This window comes from Macaca mulatta, chromosome 4, assembly GCF_049350105.2.
Source record: "Macaca mulatta isolate MMU2019108-1 chromosome 4, T2T-MMU8v2.0, whole genome shotgun sequence".
Lineage (NCBI taxonomy): Eukaryota > Metazoa > Chordata > Mammalia > Primates > Cercopithecidae > Macaca > Macaca mulatta.
The window spans coordinates 15,610,330-15,618,446 of NC_133409.1; the positions used below are offsets into that span (position 1 = coordinate 15,610,330).

General features: G+C 47.3%; 1 pseudogene across 1 annotated transcript; it reads right to left on the reverse strand.

The window, feature by feature from the left end:
• Nucleotides 1-3,116: 3,116 nt before the first annotated feature.
• LOC106998118 (small ribosomal subunit protein eS19-like) lies at nt 3,117-7,469 on the reverse strand (annotated as a pseudogene). The gene is made up of 2 exons (XR_013416886.1): nt 7,117-7,469; nt 3,117-4,394 (listed from the first exon to the last, which is right to left on the reverse strand). The product of XR_013416886.1 is annotated as a small ribosomal subunit protein eS19-like (transcript).
• Between the last annotated feature and the right edge of the window lie 648 nt (nt 7,470-8,117).

Consider the following 8,117-nt stretch of genomic DNA (forward strand, 5'->3'; position numbering starts at 1 on the left):
TTGATCTAGTACGACATTCCCACTGTGGGACCTGTTAGGCTTCATACTGAAGAGGTGCCAGGAATTCAAGGAAGGTGGAGGCTGGTGCTGGAAAGCCTCCCCCAGTGATTTGGATACGCTCAGAGCGGGTGATGGTGGTGGCCTTGGGCAGGCTTCCCATTGTGTCAGGCCCATGGTATCACTAATTCTTGTCCAGACCTGCAGAGCCAGAATAGCCCAGCCTTCTGGGCTTACACAGAGCAGAAGCCACAGTGTAAGAAACCCAACCTGGGGCAGAAAGCCTGACGATGCCAGAAAAAAATCCCCATCAGTGTGGTGCCATGGAAACCTAGACAGCAGGCAGATCTTTCTGCCTACAAGCCCATTGGCACCTCCCTGGCAACTGGGAGCTGAGTAGGGAAGTAAATCCCAGAAGCCAGCAGGACACAGGTTTCATGGAGAGCCTGGATGCAAACCAGCAGTAGGGGAGTGCTGCTCTGCACCGTGGAGGTCCCCATGCCTTGCGCCTGGTGGTTTGCCAATGGACAATTTCTCCATGACCTAGTTTTCTACCTGGTCTGAAATGAGAAAAATAAGTACAGCATAGCAAGTTTTTCATTAAGCTAAATTTGTTCTATTTAAAGAACTGCCGTTTGTTCTGGAACTATGTCCTTTCTACTTTTTTTGGTGGAAGAAAAGTACTTACTTTTAAGAAACAGATGTGACAATGTGGTAGGGGATGACAACATTTTTTGGTGTTGCTTTTTAATATTTCTATTTGTCAAAATAAAACCTGGCAACACTATGTTAGTCCTCTGTTTTGTTTGTTTGCATGCTTGCTTTTGCTTCTGTGTGTGGTGGATTAGGGATGGACACAAACTCTTTGGAACTTTTCAGACTGAAAGGTGCACATAATTTGCCTTCTGTTAAATCTAGGCTGGCCTTAGTGACTTACTTGACTAATAAAATGTGGTGCACATGACCGTGTAGGTCTTCTGAAACTAGATTACAGGAAGCCCTGCAGCTTCCCTTCCAGGCCTCTTGGAACACTTACTCTTGGAATCCAGCTGCCATGCTGTTAGGAAGTCCAAGTGGCCAAGGCAGAGGCCCAGACAGAGAGGAAGCAAATACCTACATGTTTTGCTTTGGTTAATCACTCCAGTAAAGTTAATAAAAGACACAAACCACAACATTTTTGTTTTCTTTCTGAGACGGAGTCTTGCTCTGTCACCCAGAGCTGGAGTGCACTGGTGCTATCTCACCTCACTGCAACCTCTGTCTCCTGGGTTCAAGCGATTCTCCTGCCTCAGCCTCCTGAGTAGCTGGGACTACAGGCGCCCGTCACCACGCCCGGCTAAATCTTGTATTTTTAGTAGAGACGGGGTTTCACCATGTTGGCCAGGCTGTTCTCAAACTCCTGACCTTGTGATCCACCCGCCTCGGCCTCCCAAAATGCTGGGATTACACGCATGAGCCACTGCACCCAGCCCACAACATTTTTAGAGACAAAAATATCTACATTACATATTCTACTTTACAGATTATGTGGCTTCTAACAATGCTCTATTTTAAAATCTCATCATTTGCTTTAATTATACATTATTATGTTTTCATATAGGTATGTGGTCCACAATTCAAAAGGTACAAAAGAATACAATGAAAAGTAAGCTTTCTTTTCATCCCATTCACCCAAAGGTAACCAGAGTAGTCAGTTTCTTGTGTATTCTCCCAAAGACACCAAGCCATATAAAAATATATATACATCTATTTTTTTTACTTTTTATGAAGGCCAGGCCCTGTGCTGTGGTTGTTTCACCGATAACACTATCCTGTGAGGCCTCTGAAGAAACAGTCACCTTTCTGTTGGCCGGGTGAGAGCATGTTTCCTTGTATAATACCTTTTTTATGCAAATAGAAATTTACCATACCTAGTGTTCTGCACTTCACATTTCTTACCTAACATTAAATTTGGGAGATAAATAACTTACCATCTCTCTTGTCACAACTATATTCCCTCTCACAGCACCCTCTGCATGCAACAGGTGCTCAGTAAATGCTTTTTAGCTCGTGGTAATGACAGTTTCCTGTTGACAATTGAAGTATGGAAAAGCTGTTTATAAACATAAGCCACCATAGAAAGGTAAGAAATTGTCGTGACTGTGTGTAGCTGCTGTGGAACGAAGTAGGTCCTGTATTGATCAATGTTCCTTCTGTTTTAACGGCCAAACTCAAACTAGCGTGTCCACTTCCTCCCCTGGGTTCTAGGCTCAGCAGAGCAGGGGCTGTCAGTCCAGACAATGCTATTTAACACACAGAAGCCAGAAGGTGAACTTCCTGTTAAGTCAAGCTCGTAAAGTCACAGAGACTGGTTGGGGCAGAAAAGGACCTCGAGGGAATGGTTTATTTACTCTAGAGGAGAGGCTGCAGAGCGACTTATATAGCCTAAGGGAGCCTCAAACAGGAGGGAAAGGGCTAGAACCACAGGAAAAGCAGAGTGAGCTTCAGAAAGATCTCTGAGCTGGCTGCGGTGGCGTGCGCCTAGAGTCCCAGCCACTGGGGAGGCTGAGGCAGGAGGATCTCTGGAGCCCAGGAGTTCGAGGCTGCAGCAAGCTATGATCACTCCACTGCACTCTAGCCTGGGTGACAGAGCAACACCCTGTCTCTAAAAATAAAAAATAAGAATAAAAAGATCTCTGGGAGAGCACTATGGACTGCAGCCTCCACCCCAACATTTTGGCAGGAGCCCCCTACCTCTGCTAGCACACATGGCCCTTTTGTAGGATTGAGGCAGACCCAGCTGAGAGGACTCAGGTATTCAGTGGAGGAAGGCTTTGCCCCAGGATGAGACTTCAACGCAGGGCGCCAGCTGGATTTCAGCCCCACTGGCCCCATCCTTGTGCAAAGTGCGAACTCCCACCCCTAGGCAAAGGGTCGTGTCCCTTCCCCCAGGTGTCATTCATTTGTTCATTAGATCTATATGTACTGATACCCACTACATGTCATGCACCGCACTAGGTACTGGGAACACAGCATGAACAAGGCAGGTTCCCAGCTCACGAGGAGCATAGTTTTTTATTTGTTTATTATACTTTAAGCTTATTTTTAAATTTTTTTATTATACTTTAAGTTCTAGGGTACATGTGCACAACGTGCAGGTTTGTTACATTTATATACATGTGCCATGTTGGTGTGTGACGAGGAGCTTATTTCCTAATGGGAAAGATACAACAAATCTGCAAGAAAGGCAATTTCAGAGTGAAAAGTGCAAAGAATGTATATGGGATAACCTGAGAGTGACCTGAGGGTGGGGGGCAGTGTTTGGCCAGAGTAGTCAAGAAAGGCCTTTTTGAGAAGGAGACCCCTCAATTTCCAGACTCCAGGCTGGAGTCCTTTGAGACTCTCTCCCTCCTCTTCCATCCCTCCAGTGGGTTTGAGCCGGAGTCTTATGTTTCCTGGTGGAAACAGCCTCCAAAATAGCCCCTAATGAGCTTCCTTCTTGGTGTCCGTGCCCTTGAGTAGTCTCTTTCCATATTGTCTCAGGGTTGGTCTGTGTAGCCAACAGAACACAGTACAAGTGATGGTTGTTACTCCCAAGGCTAAGTCATCAGAGACCTCATGCTCCCCTGCCTTGCCCTCTCTCTCCCTCTCTCAGGTTGCTTGCTTTGGGGGAAGTGAGCTGCATAACAACCACATGGCAAGGAACTGAGGCCTCCTGCCAACAGCCATGCGTGTGAGTGAGCTTGGAAGCAGATTCTGCAGCCCCAGTCAAGCCTTCAGATAACTGAAGCCCCAACTGACATCATGACTTCAACCTCATGAGATTCCCTCATTCAGAACCATCCAGCTAAGCTGCTCTCACATTCTCTTTTTTTTTTCTTTAATGACTGAGGCAATTTATTAACCCAGGATCATTTGTTTTAATGCTTCTTGTTGATAGCTGCCACCTATCCAGCGATTCTGTCCAGATCTTTCTGACCCTGAGGTGTCAGTTTGTGGCCCCTATCTTGGTCTTTTCCCACCATTTTCAGTCCCTCCAGGGCTTGGAGGACCCAGTGGGCCACACTCTTGGAGACTCGCTGACGTGGCTGGGCAGGACACCATTTATCTGGCATCCCCCGTAGATCTTGGTCATGGAGCCAATCCCAGCACCACCTTGGCAGTATAGGTGCTACGTCGTGGAAGCAGCTGTTGTGTAGAACCAGTTCTCATCTCAGGGAGTAAGCTCTTTGTGCTTGGCCAGTTTGGTGGTATCCACCCATTCAGGGACTTTCAGCTTCCTGGACTTTTTAAGGAAGGCTACCAGAGCTCTGATGAACTCCTGCTGATTCATGTCTTCTACAGTAACTCCAGGAATCGTGACACCTCTGTACTGCCAGCCAGGGGAACAGCTGTTCTCAAATTCATGATCCACAGAACTTACAAAATAGTAAACACTTGTTATTTTAAGCCACTAAGGTTGGAGGTTGTTGGTTACACAGCACTAGATAACCAATACACAGTAGATAGCCCTTACACATCGATCTCACTGCACCCTGCAATCCAGACCTCCTTGCCTCCTATGTCCTCTCCAGCATCTAGCCTGCCCAGTACTCAACTGCAGCATCTAGCCTGCCCAGTATTCAACTGTGACACTGTCCCAACCAACTCAAAGACCATCCCCCACCCCATATTTCTCAATCACCTCCAGGAAAAAGGTTAAATCAGCCTGCTTTCTAAGTCTGTCCATAAATCTAATTCTGCAAGCATTTATTGCAAATTTGTGATGTGTTTAGCTTAGTGTTTCATGCTGCAGGGAAAACACAAGAACTATTTATTATAGTCCCTGTCCTTGGTGGTGTTGGTAAGATAATCAGAAGACAGTGCAGAATAGTTAATCAAAGGCTTGTGGGGTTGACAGAAAGTGTTAAGTGAGAGGTTGGAGAGCTCCATGTGGGCCAGAGGTGGGGAGCAGGGAGAAGCTGGGGCCTGGGTCAGTCCAACACAGGCAAGGGAAGAAGGGTAGTGCCTAGGCAAGCAGAGGGGCTGAGAGCAGAGGTTGGTTTAGCGAAACAAAGCCAGCGCCAGCTCAAGACGTAGAGGGCCTTGAAAACTTGGTGGAAGAACCCAGGAGGCAGAGGTTGCAGAATTCACTGCAACCTCCATCTCCTGGGTTCAAGCAATTCTCCAGCCTCAGCCTCCCTGGGTTATAAATTGGGTAGATTTATAACCCAATCCAGTGGGCGATAAACAGTGCTGTGAACCTATTTAGATCGATGAGATTAAAGGTAGGGAGTGAGATGGAAAGAAGATGGAGAGGATAAGAAGGTGGAAAAAGAGATCTGGGGCTGGGGCAAAATGACTTTGGGATGATTTGCCTTCATTGAGATGTGAGCACCTGAAGCTAGACAGCAGGAACAAAACCAGGGGCATTGCTCTGATTTGAGGCTGCACAACTGAGGTGCCATCCCCACCCCAGACCTGGCAGCCGCCTCCTACCTGGGGGAGCATAGATTCTGTGAGACTGGAGTCAAGAGCAGGTCAGGCTCCTGCTGAGTCTATAGCAGAGGTGCTTAACCCTCCATGGACACCTGGGGAGATGTGTAAGGGCACTTGGGGGCCAATCTGAAGCACTTTAGCATAACGGTCCAGTGCAGAAGCTGACAGACTGCCCGGCTCTACCCCTCACAGACTGAGGGACCTTATTACCTTCATGTTTGGATGAAGATGATGGGGCTCTGGGGAGTTAAGTGACTTCATCCAAACATGAAGGTAATAAGAGTACCTACTCCATAGGGTTGCTGTGGAGATTCAACAAAATGAAAAGCACTTACAACAGTTCACTTTTTTGTTATGCAAATGTTCTTGCACTGACCTGGGTTGCAGTTTAGGCATAAACGTTTTTAGTTTCCTGGGTACAGCTGAGATTAAGAATCAAAAATCCAGCCATGCACAGTGGCTCATGCCTATAATGCCAGCACTTTGGGAGGCTGAAGCAGGAGGATCACTTGAGTCCAGGAGTTTGAGACCAGCCTGGGCAACACAGGGAGACCCCATCTCTACCAAAAATAAATAAATAAACAAACAGAAATAAAAAATTAGCCAGGCATGATGGTGCTTGCCTGTAGTCCTAGCTTCTTGGGAGGCTGAGACGGGAGGATTACTTGAGTCCAGGAGGTCCAGGCTGCAGTGAGCCATGACCGCACCACTGCACTCCAGCCTGGGTGACAGCACAAGGCACTGTCTCAAACACAAACAAACAAACAAAAATAAAAAACAACAACAGGCCAGGTGCAGTGGCTGGTGCCTGTAATCCCAGCACTTTGGGATGCCAAGCTGGGAGGATCACTTGAGCCCAAGAGTTCAAGACTAGCCTGGGCAACATAGGGAGACCCCGTCTTCACAAAAAATGAATTTTTTTAAAAATCAGAAATCCATAAGGACAAAGCACTCACCCCCTCATCTCTCCTACCATCCTCCCTACCATCAGAATAGGAAGTTAAAACTATCACTTCAAACATGCTCTTTGATTCAGATGAAGGTGAGACTTGGCTAGATTATGGCGTTGACTCAGAACCATAGGCAAAGTTCATGGTTTGGGAGTTTCTGCAGGAAGCTTGGGGACGTTCAGCTGTTTCAGCTGAACTTGACTCTGAGTTCCAAGTCTAGGAAATTCCAAAACTCAAAGCAAAACAAAGGCACCCCCAAGGCTAGGGATCATATGCTGTCCATCTCCATCCCCTGGCACCCAGTGTGGTACCCACACTTGCTGGTTGGCTGGAGGAGCGAGGCAGGCCTTAACTCAGTTGGTGCACAGAGCTGACTGGTCTCGGGTATGGACCATGGCGAGTAAATTTGATGAAACAAAGACAAAGCCATAAAGGAAACAGGCTTTGTGCCATTTAGGAGTGCAAATTAGATTTTCTTCATTGCTGAAGAATTCTTACTGCTAAACCAGGAATATTCAGACACCCACTTTCCACCCCCAGTTTAGGGTATTTCTGTTAACGGAAGACACAGACGGAGATGACTTGTTGGGTCCTTTGAGTTTGTACAGTGCAGACACAGGTGCCATATTTAAGGCACACCTGACATAGGTTGGCAGCCTCCCAACAACCCTCAGGCAAGTGCTTCTCAAACACTGATGCACACGCCACTCACCAGGGGAGCTTGTTCAATGCAGAGTCTAATGCGGTAGGTCTGAGGGACAGCCTGACGTTCTGCATTTCTTTTTTTCTTTTTTTTTCCTTGAGACAGAGTCTCACTCTGCCATTGAGGCTGGAGTGCAATGGCGTGATCTCGGCTCACTGCAATCTCTGCTTCCTGGGTTCAAGCAATTCTGCAGCCTCAGCCTCCCAATTAGCTGGGATTTACAAGCACCCCCGCACCATGCCCGGCTAATTTTTGTAATTTTAGTAGAGACGGGGTTTCACCATGTTAACTAGGCTGGCCTTGAACGCCTGACCTCAGGTGATCCACCCACCTTGGCATCCCAAAGTGCTGGGATTACAGGAATGAGCCACTGCACCCAGCCAAGGCTCTGCATTTCTAACAAGCTCCCGGGAGGTGGTGACGTTGCTGGCCCAAAGGCCAGCGCGTTGAGTGGTGAGGCATCAAAGTCCACTTCGGGACGGAAGCCGGCTCAGGTTTGGCGTATCACCTGGACAGTAGCCCTGACTTGGGTTAAAAGAATTAACAAATCCCTGCCCACTGGTCACATATTTACCATTTTTTCTGCCTTAAAAATATTTCTGCTGGGTGTGGTGGCTCGGGCCTGTAATTCCAGCACTTTGGGACTTCGAGGCAGAAGGATCACTTGAGTCTAGGAGTTGGAGACCAGCCTGAGCAATATAGTGAGATCCTGCCTCTACAAAAAGTAAAAAAAAAAAAAAATTAGCCAGGCATGGTGGCACGCACCATAGTGCCAGCTATTCAGGGGGCTGAGGTGGGAGGATCGCTTGAGTCTGGGAGGGCAAGGCTGCAGTGAGCGGTGATTGTGCCACTGCGCTCCAGGGTGGGCCAAGTGCAAAATCTTATTTAAAAAAAAAAAAAAAAATCCTTAAAACAAAGTTGGGAGTCTGAACAGTTTTAATTATCTAATGGGCTCACTGAATTTTTACAATGTCCTTGTCATTTCTGGTGTAGTTCGGCACTTTGACCTT